Genomic DNA, 17082 nt, shown 5'->3' on the forward strand with positions numbered 1-17082 from the left:
ACAAAATGTAGAAGCTGCTTACCATTAACCTTATGGTTACACTCGTTTCCTCACGTCGTTTCCTCACACAAAACAGTTTAGCTTTCCTGAATATTAAGCTCTCCTAATTTAAATTAAATTAAATTTATATTCATGTACATATTTATGTTTGTGTGTGAAAAAGGAGGTTAAAAAAAAAAGAAAATAAGCACGTGTTTGGCCTGTGGCTTTCTCCTTGTTTTTCAAAGAGGAAAACGGGTAAAAAACGGCAGCAAAGGTGAGACATGCTAGAATAAAACTGCAAGCTGGAAACAGTTTTAGCCAAAAATCCCCTAAAACTTTGATTCAGAGGGTATCTCAGGTAAAGAAGACTCTTGCTAATCACTAAATACATAACGTTGTTTCCTGACTGAGGTACTGAATAGGCAGCCAGATAAGATGTGGAAGCAAAGTTATTTGAGATTTTGTTATTATTTTATTCTCGGATATAGTAAGTATTTAAGAGAAGAATGCTTAAACTGTTTGTTTCTGGCTCTGTTTCATGAGTTTCACAAGAAAAGCATCAAACATAACAGACTACTGTTTTTATAACATGGTTATCAGTAATAGGCTAAAAATATGTCTTGTGATTGAAGTGTTAAGTGCTGAATTGATTATTTTTATTAGCATTCGCAGCTATTGCAAGTCGACTTAGTAAAAGCTTCATTGCAGTAACAATCCGGAAACATTTACAGGGATGTGCACTCGTAATGGCAGAGCTGGATTTTGCTCAGGTCGAGTGTTGGTTATTACTGAACGTCCGATTACCTGCAGTTGTCCCTTGGTTGTTCAGAAAACAGGGAAGCGCGAAGGGTACGAGCTATGGAAAGTAAAGGGTCCCGGGTTCTTTGTGGCAGAGGCTTTTGTGTGTGTTTGGGGGTGTTTGTGTTTATTGGCATTGCTGAAATTTGGGATTTTGGTCCAGGAGGTGGTCCAGGTGTTGTGCCATTCCCTGGTCCTGCCCTCAGCGGCTTGGCAGCTTGTTTCATCATCAGGACCAGCCAAGGGGCCTTCCTGTCATTGTTAGCTTGGTATGAGTGAGAGGAGCCTGGCATCTCTCCCTGGGAGTCCTCCACCTCTTCCCAGCCCCAGTGCAAAGCTGAACATCTGATCGTGAGCCCGCGAGGGCCGGTACCAGCTGCCTCCTCCCACGAAGTCATCAGTGGCTCCACTGCTGGGGATGGGGCGAGCGAACTTGCCTGACTTTGTTCTGACTGGAACCAATTAGAAAGTTGGTTGTAAGGTCTCCTTCATAAGCCAGTAATTAGCACAGGAGGGGCGAGCAATTTCCTAAACTACTTTTCTGCTGCTAGTCTCCTCCTTAGCTGAGTTGTCAGCTAAGCATCCACGTGGCGGAATGGCAGGGGCTTGAGGGCTGGCAGGCTTCCTCCGGCACGCTCCTCAACGTGCACTCGAGCGGAGCATGGCTCTGCGTTAGGCTCTTGGCTCTACGGCTGCTCAGAGCTTTAAGTGGCATCTTCAGGCTGCACCAACGTGCCGTCTCTTGGCCTCTCTCATAGGGCAGAATAACGCGGCGTAAGAAGCAGGCCTTTTGCTTTGAACTTGTTTGCTGTTTGATTGAAGCAATTTCCAATTCCTTCTTCCAGCAAGGGAAATAATGAGTTTTGTCATTTCAGCATTGAGTTAGAAAATCATTAGCCTGTGCAATACTATATAGGAAAAGAAAAGGAAACTGTATGCATATGTGGATGCAAGCATCTCAGAGAATCTCCATTAACTTTCTGTTTAAAAGAACTGAATTGGTGCAATGCTATATATGGAAGCTATCAGTCTATAGCAGGTGTAGTGAATGCACATTGCTTGTTTGTTTCTGGAAGAACTATTAAAAATGCTGGAATTTATACACGGCCCTGTTAAAAATATTAATTTCCTCCTTTTTTATTGGGGACTCCGGATAAATATAGAAATTATGAAACATCTGCTTTTAAAAAGTCATTTGTTTGCAGATACCTGTTTTCTCCTCCTGTTCCAGCCGCCTAAGCAAAATTAGAAATCTTTCTTAAAAGTGGGAGCAATATTGCGGACTGAAGTTTTAAAGGCAATTAGGTTCTCGGTATTCTGGTTGAATTTCTAAAGCTGTCAGGCAGCTTGGACATCCTTCCGCCCAGTGCAGATGCTTTGGCACTTCTGGAACTCCTCTATGTGCTTGTACGTAAATCAGAACAAACCAAAGTGTTTTAACATTAGTTTTTATTGCTCTGTGTTTTTTCAGGCTGAGATCTGATCGGTTTACCACTGGGAAACAGCGGTTCTGTAGTTAGCAAGGAACTCCATCATTGCTGGAGCTCCCACCATTCCTGGTCTGTGTCCTTCGGGCTATCGGATTTATTATGGCAAAAAGATGATGGCTTCGTTATAAGGGTTTCTGAGCAGAAAGGAAAAAGAAGAACCTCTTTTTCTTTTCTTTTATTTTTTAAATTTATTTATTTTATTTTTTTTTTGTGCAAGGAGATAGTTCTATGAAAGAGCAAATAGGAGAGAGGAACAGGCTTTCTGTAACTATCCCCCAAAAAAGCTTTTCGGTAGATATTCTATGCAACTAATGACATTGAGAAGGTAAAAAAAGTGGGAAATGACACAAATCAAAAGAAAGATGTAGTAAAATGAAGTCAGCCACTGCATACAAATGCTTATTAATTAAAAGAAACATTATTATGAGAAAACAGAAAACAGCCTAGTACAGGTGGAATCTAGCTGCAAAGAGAAGCCTTTAAGCAAAGATATTAAAGGAAAAATATGGACAGAAAAAATATACATGAAGCACAGGATTTATGTACTGGAAGTACTGTTAAATATTTTTATTTTGAAATCACTTAGAAGATATCATATAGGTAATATGTAGGACTAGTATGGAACTTGAATGTGTGTGCTTAAATAAAAAAAAAATGATAAAAAGAAAGAAACAAAAAAACAAACCAAACCAAAACCAACAAAAAAAAAGAGGATATATTTAAACTGTACCCTCCTGCTAATGAAGGGATGCGATAAGGATAAGAGCAGAATCTCCTTTTCCAGTCATATCCACAGCAAAGAAGAATTTTGGATATGGGATTTCTAGGCTGTTAGTGATTTCTAAAACTCATTTTAAAGGACCTTGGATATTATCTAGTGAGCTACTGGTTTCCTGGCTGTCACTGAAGTCTCCTGGCACCCGGGCCATTGAGCTCTCCGGGGCTGTTCGTGATGCCATCGATTTGATTCATTTCAGAGCCGATCCAAACCTCACGCCTTTCCCTGGCCATTGCAATTCTGGGTAAGTGCTGGGGAGCAAACATGGTAATTTCATAATTGCCACGAGGTAACAAGAAACCAGGAAGGGAAAACCAGAAGTACTGGCTTTGGCAGTAAGAGCTGTGGTCACCCTGTACTTGGAGCCATTGGTCCTTAGTGAGCTTCTAGTGCTGCCAGCTTTCATCTCCGTCAGAGAGGGCAAACAGGAGAGGACACTAACAAGGAGGCTGACCCTTTTACAGCTAATGAAGTAGCTTTGATATGGTTAACAGCATTCCCCAGGGGTGTGTGAAAAAAGTTATTTTTGCAAAGGAAGTGCATCAAAACCAAGCGGTGATGTTTAAAGTAAACCAGCAGAGCAAAGAGCAATATAATTACTGCTTTAGGATAGCATAAAAGGATATGTACTGTACAAAATCGGCAAAACCTACAGGGCTTACTCATGTAGGAGGAAGATAGTTTTGATTTATTCCTTTATTAATTAAACAGATAATCTCATGACCTCTGACTTACTTGGGAGACTTGTGATTTCCACGCATTTCTCTTTTTGTAAGGCTTCAGTAAGCCCATCACACCCTACAAAAGTAAGGTTTTGCACTCCTGAATGCGGCTCAGATGAAGCTTTTGTGACAGAAGACAAATAGTAAAATGACTTTTTATCACATTGCTCAGAGTGGAATAACTCTGCTGTGTTACAAGCCAGTTAAGGGCAAGCATAAGATTTTAGACGCAGGTAATTTATTTGATGGCAAATTATGCTACTGGGAGATGTCTTTTCCATTTTTACCTAATTTTGTATGCAGTGAATTTCAATTCAATATACATAAATACAATACCTTTTTTACACCAAATACTCTGATTTAGCTCATGTGAATCCTTCTTTCATGTAGCTGTAGCACTGCCCTTTTCGGAATTGTCTTGTGGAAGTGGCACGTCTAGAAGTGATGAAAGGAAACTCGTCACTTTTTGTACACTCCTTCACTGTAATTTATAAAGCAATCTGGAGTTTCCAGTGTGAAAGCTAAGATATTTTTCATTGCATTGGGTGTAGTAATTCAGGTGGATATCTACACCACAGGCTGGTGAAGTAAATGTTGTGAAGGTAAAGTACATTTTCCATGCAGAGGAGACAAGAATGTGAAATGTTGTGAAATATTTTACTTCTTCTATTCTCTGTATTTAAAATACAACACCATATAGTTCTTCATCACCAGTAATAGTCAAATAGCATTAATTTTTTACTAAACTGTATTAAAATCTTTAGAAGAGGAATATCAAGAGCCCAACTGTACACAGAACTTGTGCGGTCATTTTATATGGTGGAGGTTTTCCAGTTGTTTTGATTAGTTTTATTTGGTTTTGGCTCTTTTTATTTATTTTTTCCTCCTCCAAAGCCCCACGTGAGCTCCGTGCAGCTCCTTCTCAGCGTGCCAGCTCCTAGGCATGGGACGGGGAGGGAGTGGAGGCCGGGATCGAGGGCTCTGGATTTCTTCCCTGGAGTATGGCGTCCTGAAATAGATGCTCATTTTAGCAGTCCCCCATCGTCAAAGTTAAATCTTTTTGTGGGTTCAACTAAGTGTCGAAACCCTCTTAGGAAATGGGAGTCAGGGTCCTAATGCCTGTGTGTGCTTTCAACGTTTTGCTGAATTTTACTGCTGAGGACATGAGGCAACCTGAATTGTAGGCAGTGCTGTCGATTGTTCATATGATTGAAACAAACTTTTAATAGCTTTTCCATGTAGTTATTTATTAACAAATACTCGTGTAAAGGAAGGGAAGCAGTAAGAATTGCTTAAGCCTTGCATGAGATTCTGACCAGGGAATATTCCTGCATTTACCACACAGTGCTCTTTCTCTATTTCAGCTAATAATAAACTTAGAGCATAAAAGCTGTTTCCCAATGCCTCTTTGCTCCAGCTAAGGTTTGCCTAGAGTGTCCAGAGCTAGCAAATCCAAATACAATGACAAGCAGGTTGGACCTGAAGTCTGTTTTCCGCGCATCTAATTGTGATTTTTTTCCTCGTTGAATCTCTTGCACTCCCTTCTTTTGCTTTAAAATCCTGTATAGTATTTAAGCTTCCTAAGCACCCCATGGGGATATAATCAAAGAGCAAAGAGGCTTGGGAAGGAGCCAAGAGTGTTTCCCATGCTGCTGTGTCGCAGCCCCAGCGCTCCATCCGCAGGGAGGTCAGCTCGCGATCGAAGGCCTTCTGTCGCCTTTCAACTTTTAGGGCACTGCCATCAATAACGGCACACGAGAAAAGATTTGATGGAGACAATAATTTGTTCTTTAAAACTGTGCAAGTTAGGTAAAAGGAAGTGTCTTTCTGGCAAAGTTAATACTTTTAATGAGGTTTACTGATATAGAATTTTATTCAAATGTGACCTTTGCAGAAATCAAAGTCTAGCAAAAAAACCCTTAAATGCCACTTTATTATGGTGACGCCCACTACTGTCGCTATATTTTAGGGTCTGCCAGAGTTTCCATTATAAAACTTCAAGAATTTTTAATTTAACTGCAATAAAATCTGTTCTGGGTTTGAAGCATGTTCTGTATTTTAGTTTAAAGAAGCTCTCTCTCTATTTTTTTTTCCTGTCCTTAAACAGTATCTGTGCTACTGGAAGATAGAAATAATTACTGTTTCTGCCATAGGACTAACAGCTTTTGGAAGAATTATGTGTTAAAAAAACACTAAAGGCAACAAGATTATAGTGAAAGTTACGCTCTTTCTCTTGAGAAAGAACAATGCTGTGATGCTTCTTTGCAGAATTTATTCTTTGTAACTCTTCTGTTGTGGTACCACATAGCAGCAAGGGGAATTTTATAGGGTTGCATCATACAAGCTTTGGATGTGGGGTGCAAAATAGGTGTGAGCATCCAGTTTACAATTCCACTATGTGGCAATCCTAGGATGACAAATTTCATTTAGTGCTTATTATGCTCAGGTTCCCTCTGTGAAGGGTGAGCAAGTAATTCATAAAGAATTAGTATTTGCCAAATTTAGCTTGCCTTTCTGTTCAGAAATCACTCCTGAATAGATGGTAGTTAGAATTGATTGCTCAAGGTTTTCTTGGTAGACTTTCTACTCCTACTCTACAGTTTGTGCAACACTTTTCTGTTCCCCCTATTATTAAATCTCTTTCTATATTGTTATTATACAATCTGTGTAAACGTGCATAAATATTTTTCAAAATGGTTTAATTTCAGTGATGATAGCATGGCCTCATTTCATTCTGTGGCTCATGCGGATGCAACACCCAACAGTAAGCTAATCCCTGGTAAGTGACATTATGATCCACTCTCAACTGTGATCTTTCTTTACTTTTCAACATTGCTTAAGGTCTTTGGACTAATTTCAGAATCTCAGTTTTAAGAAGCAATGTCAGCACAGGCATTTTTGTTGGCTTTTCTATTCTGTGGTGTCCTATCTGTTTAAAATTAGAGTAGTTAGTGTTACAGTAGCTTGGTTGAACATTTGTCTGCCTTATTACTAGTTTCCAAAAAATTATCAAATTAAAACAAAACAAAACAAAACAAAACAAAAAGTGAATGTTATTTCATACAGCCACTCTACCACAAAGCACAGTTGGCTGTTTCAAGCTGTACTGGTGTGCATCTCAACAGGATGAAATGCATCCTTCCTGAAGGGCAAGGAGCCGTTCCAGAGATGTTGTTATGTACTTTTCTTTATGTTTCTTAAAATAAATCTGATTCATTTTCTTTTTCCTTCTGTTTTTCATGAATAAAGTTTCTCAGTAAGTGATTTATTAGCAAACAGGATATGAAATACATGAAGAGATTCTTGTATGTTGCTGCATCATTTACTTTGAAATGTTAAGTATATCTATATATAGTGAGCAGGTGTATTTAATGTGTGTGTGTGTATATATATATTCCCCTAAATCAGTTTTTCAGCAATATATGCTGATTAGAGAAAAGATAAGAAAATCTGATGATCGCTGAAATAGATAAGTTTGTGTAAAGAGAGCATTTCAAGGGCAAGAGCATCTTCTAATGGCTCTCCTCATGGTGCTTGGAGTGCACTGGCAGTTCAGCAGTGGGTTTGCCTCAGTAATGATCTCAGTGTGGAACTGGCTGACTTCTCTTTCTCACCAGTCTTATGTTTTGAGAGTTGATATAGGTGAATTATCCTACTACGATAAGCCACTTTTTAATATGTGTTTCTCTTTCAAAATGTGGATATAGCTTCAATTAATACTAATTGGATTTATGGAAAAAAAGGCCCTTCAGTACTTTCATGCTAGGTTGGTGTAATGATGCTATAAGAGCCATGCATTGTTAATATAATCCCTGTATACAAGATTGTCAATAATAGTCCCACAATTACCATTTTAAAATTATTTTTCATTGTTTATTAAATACAGAGCAAAAATAAGATTCTGTAAACCAATTTTTGTTCAACGGAGTAAGGGCCCTGGTCTATCTTAGCCTTAACTGTGCAAGAAACTGTACTAAAATATACAAAAATGGAGGAGTAAGGTTTTAGTGAGTATACAGTGCCAGCAAGTGTGGGTCCATAAAGATCATTAGCTGTCCTAAAGGATGGTGAAAAAAGCTGAATCTTTACGTAACTATTTATAAATGTACTTATACGAAGCTGTGAACAAAACCTGATCAACTGCAGAGTGGAGAGCTGCTACCTGTTTTGGATAGGAGTTGAAGATGCAAGAGAGAAGTGAATGCCTGTATATTTACCTGGCGTACCATTTCTGGTAGGTTATTAATGTCATGAGTGTACTCTTTAAATGTCAAATGCGGAAGTGTGTATGTATCTTTTGTTTTTCGTAAGGGACGTGGTTTACTGGTGGACCTTGCAGTGTAGGTTGATGGTTGGACTTGATGATCTTAAGTGTCTTTTCCAACCTAAATGTTTCGGTGACTCTACAGCATACTAACTTTTTTTTTGGTTGGGATCTTTATAGAAAAAATCAGTGTGCATATTCGTGGGTGGACTTCGCATTGAGTAAAATGTGTTTGTATCCCTGCAGGAAGCTGGATTTTCAGCAGAGTCAGCGAAAGGATGCTCCACATCCACAGTTTAGTTTTTAGTGCTCATATATATAGTATCAGTTCTGGGGCAACGGATGAGACTTCTCTCAAGCGAATATCTGCGCAGGCTTGTGAGCTGGATGTATGTGAACAAGTCTGCGTACTTTTGCAGTACAATTCAGTCACCTTGCAAAGCATTAGCATTAGCATTGTACCATACTTGTTTAGGCTCTATCACCTTCTGAATTACAAGAAGCAAAAAAGCGAATATGTTACAAAAATGGAAGTATTTATAGCTCTTATCTGCTTCCTATTGTGGAGGATGGTGATGCGTTTTCTTTCCACAGCAAGTTACATATGCTGTACGCATCCGTAGGTGTTGTTCTTGTTTTATATTCAGGGATCTGTCTATTAACTAGTTTAACACAAACTGATGTAGTTCTTCTGTTTGTTTACAAAAGCTGAGCCAAACCTGGATAATGGTGAAATGGATATTTAAAAAATCTGTTTTCCTCCTGGGGACAGCTGGGCAGGGTTATGCTGTGATCCTGACATGGCGAGTGGATCCCCTGTGCGCATGCCGAGAGCTCCCAGGTGTAGTAAAATTCACAAAGGACGTGTACTTCTCCCTCTGTGTCACCTCAGAATTCATCTCCAATTAAAGAGTTTGTGTTCCTTCAGTAGCTAATGGCAGTGGTCAGCGGCACCCATGAACTTCCTCATCACTGCCTAGCAGAAATGCGCTCCACACATCTCATGGTCAGAGCGACATCTAACTTCAGAGCAAACTAGTTAACAGCATGGGTTCCACACTTGTGGATTTGCAGACCACGGCTGTCATAAACGTACTGAAATCCTCACCCTCGTCAGGGCGAAGCTGCTGGTACTCTGCTTCCTTTTCTCAGTGCCATTACGTACTTTTGCTGGATGCTTACAGATTCTGGAACATTTTTGTCTTAGCAATGCAAATGCCTATTTTAAGTTTTTATCTTTCAGTCTTCTTCCAGGAACTTTCCCTCGGTGCCTAAATGTTGGGTTTGTAAGGGCCTAAATTGTTCATGAGCTCTTCTGCGTATGGTTCAGTGTCGGTATTCCCTCCCGAGCTGGAGGGAGCAGCCTGCTGTTTGGCCAGCAGTGTTTGTTTTAAGGGTGGTGAGAGCTCCGAGGGTCAAGGCTTAACCAGCTGAATGCTGACACGGCAGCAAGAACCCCGTGTAAGCGTTAAACCTTCACAGTCATGATGTGATTTAGGGAAACAGAAAATTTGGAAATACGTATGCTAAGGACATTGGAACATTTTCTTGCCTTAGAAGTTAGGCAAAGTTCCTTTTCTTTTATTCTGCATATAGGTAAAATTATTTACAACAGCAGTTCACTGATCTGTATGAATATCTAATTTCCTGGAGGCATTCAATTATTTTTGTAATGTGATAGGTGAACTATTTTTTTTTAAAACCTGTTGCTAGTATTCCAGTTTATAATTACCTGCACAGTCTGTCTTCAATTGCACTGAAAGAAATTGAAAATGCATTAATGGTTTAGAAGATGCTTACTTACATATTTTGTTAACCAAGAGGATTTTATACATTTTTTTTCCACTGGGCTATAAATAGCCTCTGTTGAAATAGAAGCAATGGCAAAATTAGTAACATATTAAATATTACTGCATTTAACCTTAGAATTCAAACAATAAACCCCAAAAGGTCATTATAGAGCCTAGAAAAAGTAGGAAATGTGATATTTTGGACGAACTTGTTAAAAAACTGATGAGATTCTATCAAGGAAAGCGAGATGGGTACTGATACGAATATCCAAATATCTCAAGGAGCGGCACTAGAGCCCTTAAAGTCATTTTGCCTTTACTCTGAATTAGATGAAACCCGTATCTGCCCAGCAGGGACCATTTCCTTTCGAGTTTGGTCCTCGAGGTCACCCTGCTTTTCCTCTCAGGACGTGTAAGGCTGCTGCAGCCGGCAGTGGCACGGTCGGAGCCGTCTGAGAGCAGAGCGCGAGCTGCAGCAGTGGCAGCCCTGCTCGGCAGGGGTGGTGCCCGTACCTCTGATTTCCTTTGGCTGTCATATCCTTGGTCATATTTCACGTTTTTTTTCTCGTTGCTTGGAAAAGCAAATGTTTCCCACTTAAGGAACTTGTTGCCGTTTGTGTTTTCCTATGTGAATCTATAGATTTTTTTTTTTTACTCAAAATATTTTCCTATGATAATTTCAGATTGTAAAGAACGTATACGAGGACTTTCATGGAGCTATACCGCTGATGTATCGCTTAAGAAAAACTTCTTCTGAACATGTTCTAAAGAAAACATCACTTCAGTATACCAGGCATTTTTCGTTAAGCGCTAGGAGGTCACATTTTTTGCTGTTTAATCCTGTTTTACTTGATTCTGCACAATAGTTTGGTGCTGCAGAGGGTTCATATGTGTGAGGACAACACCCACCGAGCAGGTGATTTCTTTTTCACAGTGAGCAACAAGCAAGCTTAGACGGGGAAACTCCCAGCGGTTGTCAAACAAGCTTCAGAAAAGTTATCTGATTATGTTGGAGGTGGAGATATTGGCCATTAAAGAAAGTCTCACTACAAAAAACCTGATTCATTCTGCAAAATAAATGTTCAAAACTCAGCTGTTTTCCTTCTGATATGATTTTTTTTTTTTGCAAAATAGCCTCAAATTATACTGGCAAAATATTATAGTGGCTGCTCTGGTGTTGTGATTTCATGAATTTGGTCACTGTGAAGAGGAAATACATGCCCATAATTAGCTGGGCGATGGCCTGATGCAGCTTGCAGTGGTGGGAGATTTGTTTTTTTCATAATAAATTCGTGTTTCATATTAGCCTTAAGTGCCAACAGCCTGCTGCCATGTGGAGCCCCTGAAGTCGGGGGGAGTTTGGGACGTGCATTTGATAATTGGGGTCTAGTGCAGATAGCTGCACAGCCTGCTTCTTACTGCCTTGCGGCTTAAAGGCACTGAACTTTGAAATAAAACAAAGCCTACTACTAAGTGCTCTCCATACATTAGCCTTTATGAGCACTCATTTTGAATAATTTTGCAGTCTCTTCGGTGCCAACATCTTTGTTTAACTAACACTCTATATTATTGCATTAAAAATGTACTTGTGAAAGAGAACGTGTTTTGTGTTGCTGTTGTAGTTCCAAAGTGCCATTATTTAACACTTTCTGTGGCTGATTTTCCTCATTACAATTTGTGCAGAGTTGCCTTCTAGTTGCGAATATTCCAAGACTGTAAACAGCAGAGAGGATCCTAGCTAGCAGGAATGGCACGGAGCTGCGCGGGGAGCACATGTAGAGCCCTGTGAAGGACGGCACAGTTTGAGATCTGGTCACACTTCATTTTTTTGACCTCAATTTATAACAAAATGATGCCCCAAACTGGGGACTGTACTAGGAAAGAGCCAGTTTGGAAATGGCTGGAATAACATAATGTTCTTTCCTGTGATCTGGCAAAAATGCCCTGATGGGAAGTTTCTAGGGGAGATAGAGATGTGCTAAGCCTAACCGCCGCTTCCCTTTGATTTCTTATCAGAAAAGAGCAGTTTGGGCTATGAACATTTGAGGGTAGTACTTTGCAGGTCTTGTGACTTTCAACTTAGGGTGTAAACTCTCTAGAATCAAAATCTGCAGATTCATATCTTCATGCCTTGAAAAAATCCGGGGAAAATATCAACAAGAAATAGGATAGGATTTTAACACTGTGCCGCTTGTTATGAAATACGTTGCTATTTTTTGGTGGTTATTTTCATCACAATTATAGTGGAAGCAAAAATAGCTGCATACTTCAATAATTTGGAATCCATAGATGCTTTTGGTTTTAGCATCGTGAATACAATATAAATGGCACTCATTTTCTTTTTTTAGGTAGATACAGCTGCAGTTGCCTTTAGATATTCAAAGGCACTAACCTCTGTAAGTGACATTTAAGGAACATATCTAACAATGCAAACTGGAGTCTTGTAAAGCAGTAATGAATTTCAGATGTCATCCGACAGATGAAAATGCCATATATGAAGCAACTGTAAAGCTTGCAATAAGAAACTGGTTTTTAAAGCCAAACAGCTGAGGGCAGCTGCTCTGACGTTAGACTAGATGTAAGGATTTCACTACCGCTGTGATGAAAAATTTGTATTAATTATAATAGACTGGAACATAGGAAAAAAAAAAAAGTTCCTTTTGAGGAACAACAAGCCAAACTTCAAAACCTGCCTGTTTTACAGAGGACCTGGTGGTGCTGAGGAAAACCTAGACTGGGTTTCTCTGGCTTGTTGCAACCTATTCAATAAGCCAGGGCTCGTGCGGGGAGGTTGGAGCAGGCACATGAAGGCCGGGAGGGTTTTTTCTTCTCTGGTTGCAGCAGAATGGTCTCTTTTTGCCCTGGTAACAAGGGCTCAGGGAGAAACATTGCGGAGTTGCTCCCTTGGCTCCATGACAGCTGGGAAAGTCCCCCATCCGGAGGTTATTCCTTGCGAATCTCGTTCTGCTCGCTCTTCGTGTGGCTGTGACAGCACGGAGCACCGAGATCGGGGAACTGGATTCCCGATTTCCATGTCTTTGTTCTGCAAAATATGTACACAGGAATAGATAATGGATAAGATACGGAGACCTACCTGCTTGAGTCCCAGTATAAAAAGAAGTCAATCAATGGAAAAAAAAAAAGAATTAAAAATATTTTTCATTTACATAATTTGCATTAATAAAACATTCTTTTATCCCAGGAAAAAGGGGCATTAGCTGCATTTTGAACTGGGGATTAGTCAGAAAAGTACTGGCTATTAAAAGAAGCCTGTTTTTTTCCCTGCAGTCTGACAGGAAGCGGCAAGTGATTGCAGAGAAGAAAACTGTGCTACAACAACCACATTCCAGCCATTCCTGCACCCACCAAGCTCCTGCCCTGAGCGGAGGGGAGGCACGGGAGCGGAAAGTGCCAGGGCAGCTTACATCATGGCAGCTTCTGCAGCGAAAAGTAAACACATGCACACAAAGCCTTGTCCAACGTGCACTCCGTGGCGTTCTGCAAAGCTCGGGATGTTTATCCCCCGTTCGTAAATCAGCCTCTGGTGCAGCCCTCAGGCCTAGAAGGGCTGCAAACACTGGCTCCGTACCAGGCTGAGAAAATTGATTTGTTGCTTCGTATGCAAACATTTTTCTCCTCTTGGCTAAGGCAAGATAGGCAGAGGGGGCTAAAATATAATCTGGGATAAGACAGCATCTTTGCGTGTGGGTTGCTTTTCATGGGGAGAATGGGATCCTGCACAAGTCTTTCAGCTGGCAGCACCACGGGGCCCGGAAGGCAGGAAAGCTGCCGCCCGAGTCCCAGTGCTTGAGCTGCCTGCTGTGTGCAGCAACCCCATCCTTATAGACAGCACTTTGGCTTTTCATGCTCCTGTTGGTGATTCTGCAAAGACAGGTTACGGGACACAACTTTCTACTGCAGCAGGCAGCAGCTTTCTGGTGTGCTTTCTGGGTGTGTGTTCTGATTTTGCACCCGACTGAGACTTAACACATAGGCGCAAGTGGCTGTGTGCAAAACAGGGATTCCGAAATAAGGCGTCTTCCCTTCTCCTTGCTCTAATCTTGCTTGAAACCTACAGTTTCCAGATTTGATGGTTAGCAGATTTGATGATCTTAGAGACCATCACAACGCAGCATCTTTCACATAATTTTAGGTGAATGGATTAAAAGGTTATGTCTGCTATATGCTAACCTTTCTTTAGTGCAGATGGCTCAGCGTCACTATTTCCTTTTATCGGTAATAGGGTAAGGGGATGCCTGATGCACATTTATTTACCTATTTGCAAGTTTTTTGTAATTTCTAGAGATCACTTACAAGCTTTCCATTTTACTCTAGCAAGATGTATCTCTGCTTATGGACTAAATGGATTGCCTTAATGTGGAATTCAATCATTTCTTAATTTTAATCTTTTTTATTTTATTTTATTTTATTTTTTTTAAGCGTCCTTCCTTACTTGAAAGGTTTATGTCTAAAAACTTAATGCGGGTTTGTTTTTCTGTCTGCATGACGGTCTTACCCCAGAATGTTCCTCCTCGTCTCAGCTGACCTGTACCTGAGCAGAGCGATGCTCTGCTGGGTGACTTCTCCTGTTGTCATCCACGAGGAAACTTTAAACATTTTAATATGTGGCATCATTCCCACAGCTGTCATTGCTGTCTGCAAGTTTATTCTCAGCACAGTGTGAAGCTTTCAGCCATGCAGAAGGGCAACACTTTCACTTAAATTGCTAAGACAGGAGCTTTATATTCAGTTTTCTCTTGAGTGTAATAGAACTTGTTACCAGGTACTCTTATCTCCGCCAAAGTAAGATTGGTGGTTGCTGTTAAGTGAATTCTGGGCCAGTCATTTACAGGCCTGTATGAATATGCTTTTTTATAACTCTGAAAAGATTTTCTGGTTAGAAAATTGTTGCATGTAGATAATGAACCTTCAAAGGCCAGTCATCTAAAAATATAAATGTTTATTCCTTAACACAGGAGGCTTGTGTTACCACATGGACTAAGCTAATTCCAGGGGACAAAGACGAATGCTTCTGTGGCACTCTAAAAGGCAGCACTGCTTGGCGTATCCGTGGGTACTAATCACAGTCTGGTTACACTCACCTTGTGCAAGTACGGTTTATGTACACAAATGTATGTGCACATGCACCCGCGTGCTCGCACATTTATGTATACACGCCACATCAAGGGGAATAATTTTCCAGTCCTACCAATGCATCCCATTACAGGATGCATTTGGGAGTGCAACCTAACGTGGGGAATGGTGTTGGAAACTGGGAATTATCTGAAAGCATCAGCTGGGATATGAAAAACCCGTGGCTCCACAGACATCAAAAAAAAATTGGTCAAGAAGAGGAAGGAGGAAGTAAATGGTGGTGAATACCAAATGAAAGCATTTGTAGGAAAAGTCAGAGGGGTCGGTGGCATACGGTGAGCTCCTGGGTTTGGCGGCTGTGATGGTAGCAGCAGCAGCTTGGGGCCCTGTGCTCCAGCTGCCCACACCAGGGCGGTTCCTATCTGCCCTCCTGTTCTTTTTTCCAGCTCTTTACATCAGGGCTCAGATTTGTCTCTTCATCCTTTGAGTTATTCTGCATTTGCTGAAGCTCGTTCTTTCCCAATGTGATGTTTCCTGCCCTGTGTCTTGGGCCTTGCACCCACCCGCGTGGTCATCTGCGAAAGGCCAGAGCCCGCAGCGGGCAGGGCCTAGAACTGCTCTTGCTCCTTCACTTCAAACGGCAGAGAAAGGAGAATATTTGATAAATTCTTATGAATTTGGAGCAAAAATGATGTACTGATTATCCATCAAGCTGCAGATGAAAATTTCCCAATCTGTAAGTGAAGAGGATAAGTGGCAGCGTCACGCAGAATTAAACATTTTCTAACCTATATCCTGGTGAATTTGTAACCAGTAGACCTGAGGAAACCCTAAAGTGGAGAAATTTCCTCGACCCACTGCTATTTCTGTTTTAGCAAATCTTGCAAGTCTGCCTTACCAATTGGTACCTCCAAGAAGGCCAGTCAAGAAGGAAGAAAAGCCCTAGTGCGATTTTTCTGGGGGATAAGCATGAAGAGAAATTCTCATTTTGAGCATGGAGTTGACTTTGCCTGATTTTGCTGATTTTAACACAAAGCAAGAAAGCTGTGTTCATACTGGGTGGCAATTTTTAAAGTAGGGTATGGCTGTTGATACAGATATTCCAGAAAAAATAAAGAATACTAAGACAGCTGTGAAAATATTGCATGAAAGAAATAAGGCTTGGGTAGCTCAAGTTTTCAGTTGGAGTTGTGCTTTGATGAAGTTGGCACGTCCGTGATTATCAGCCCCTGGGGAGGTCAGCCGTGCTGGTGCGCCTGTGAGTGTTGTGCTGGCAGAAAGTGGGAATTAGTGGACATAAAATACCAGGTCTTCCAGACTCACACTGATACGAAGAGTTTCAGGCCACGGCGGGTTCAGAAAAGGGTTACTTTTTTATTCCAACGTACAGTAATTTCACTGAAGTTATTTTTTCCCAGCGGGCAGTACTTCTGCATTTTTGAGGCCCAGCCACCATGTGAGGTGGCAAGGATGCTCCCGGTCTCAGCAGAGTGGATGCAAAATGCAGGAGCGTGACTGATGCAAATGCTCTGGGCTAGGTGGAAGAGCTGGAGGAACGAGCAGAACAGGACCTGTTTCTTGCAGGCTGACCTGCATTTCTTATATAATTCCTGCTTTGCCTCTCTACAGAGATCCCTTGCCAGTTCCAAGCTGGTCTCCTTGCTGATTCCCAAGTTAAATATTTGTTCCTGAACGGCTGCAGAACGAACAAGTTTCCTGGATCCTCGCCATCTCATGTTTAGCGCTGACATCACCGTCTTCTTCAGTGAATTACTCCTCTTCAGAGGCTGACCTGAGACACCAGATTGAGAGCTTCTAGCATTTAAGAACGCTGTCTTGTGTTTCTGGAAGGATTCACAGAGGCAAAAGGCTTTGATTTAAGAGATTGCTCTGTCATTTACCATTTGTTTTCCTTTAGAATTTTAAGAAAAACGTGAGTGTGCTGGACAGGCATTATGTGCATAGTCACTCTTGCTTGCAGATTCTGTCCCAGAGATTTTTGAGCTGTTTGGCTGTGTATTTTTTCCTTTTTCCTTTTTCTATTTTTATTTTATTTTAGGCTTTTTGAGTGTTCAAAGGAATCTAGTGAAGGATGAATCCCTTCCATTTCACATTTGTGGCATAAGGAACTGATCTGCTCTAGTGATTTACTTTTATGGTAACT

The sequence above is a fragment of the Anser anser genome, assembly GCF_964211835.1.
Source record: "Anser anser genome assembly, chromosome: 6".
NCBI classification, from domain to species: Eukaryota; Metazoa; Chordata; class Aves; order Anseriformes; family Anatidae; genus Anser; species Anser anser.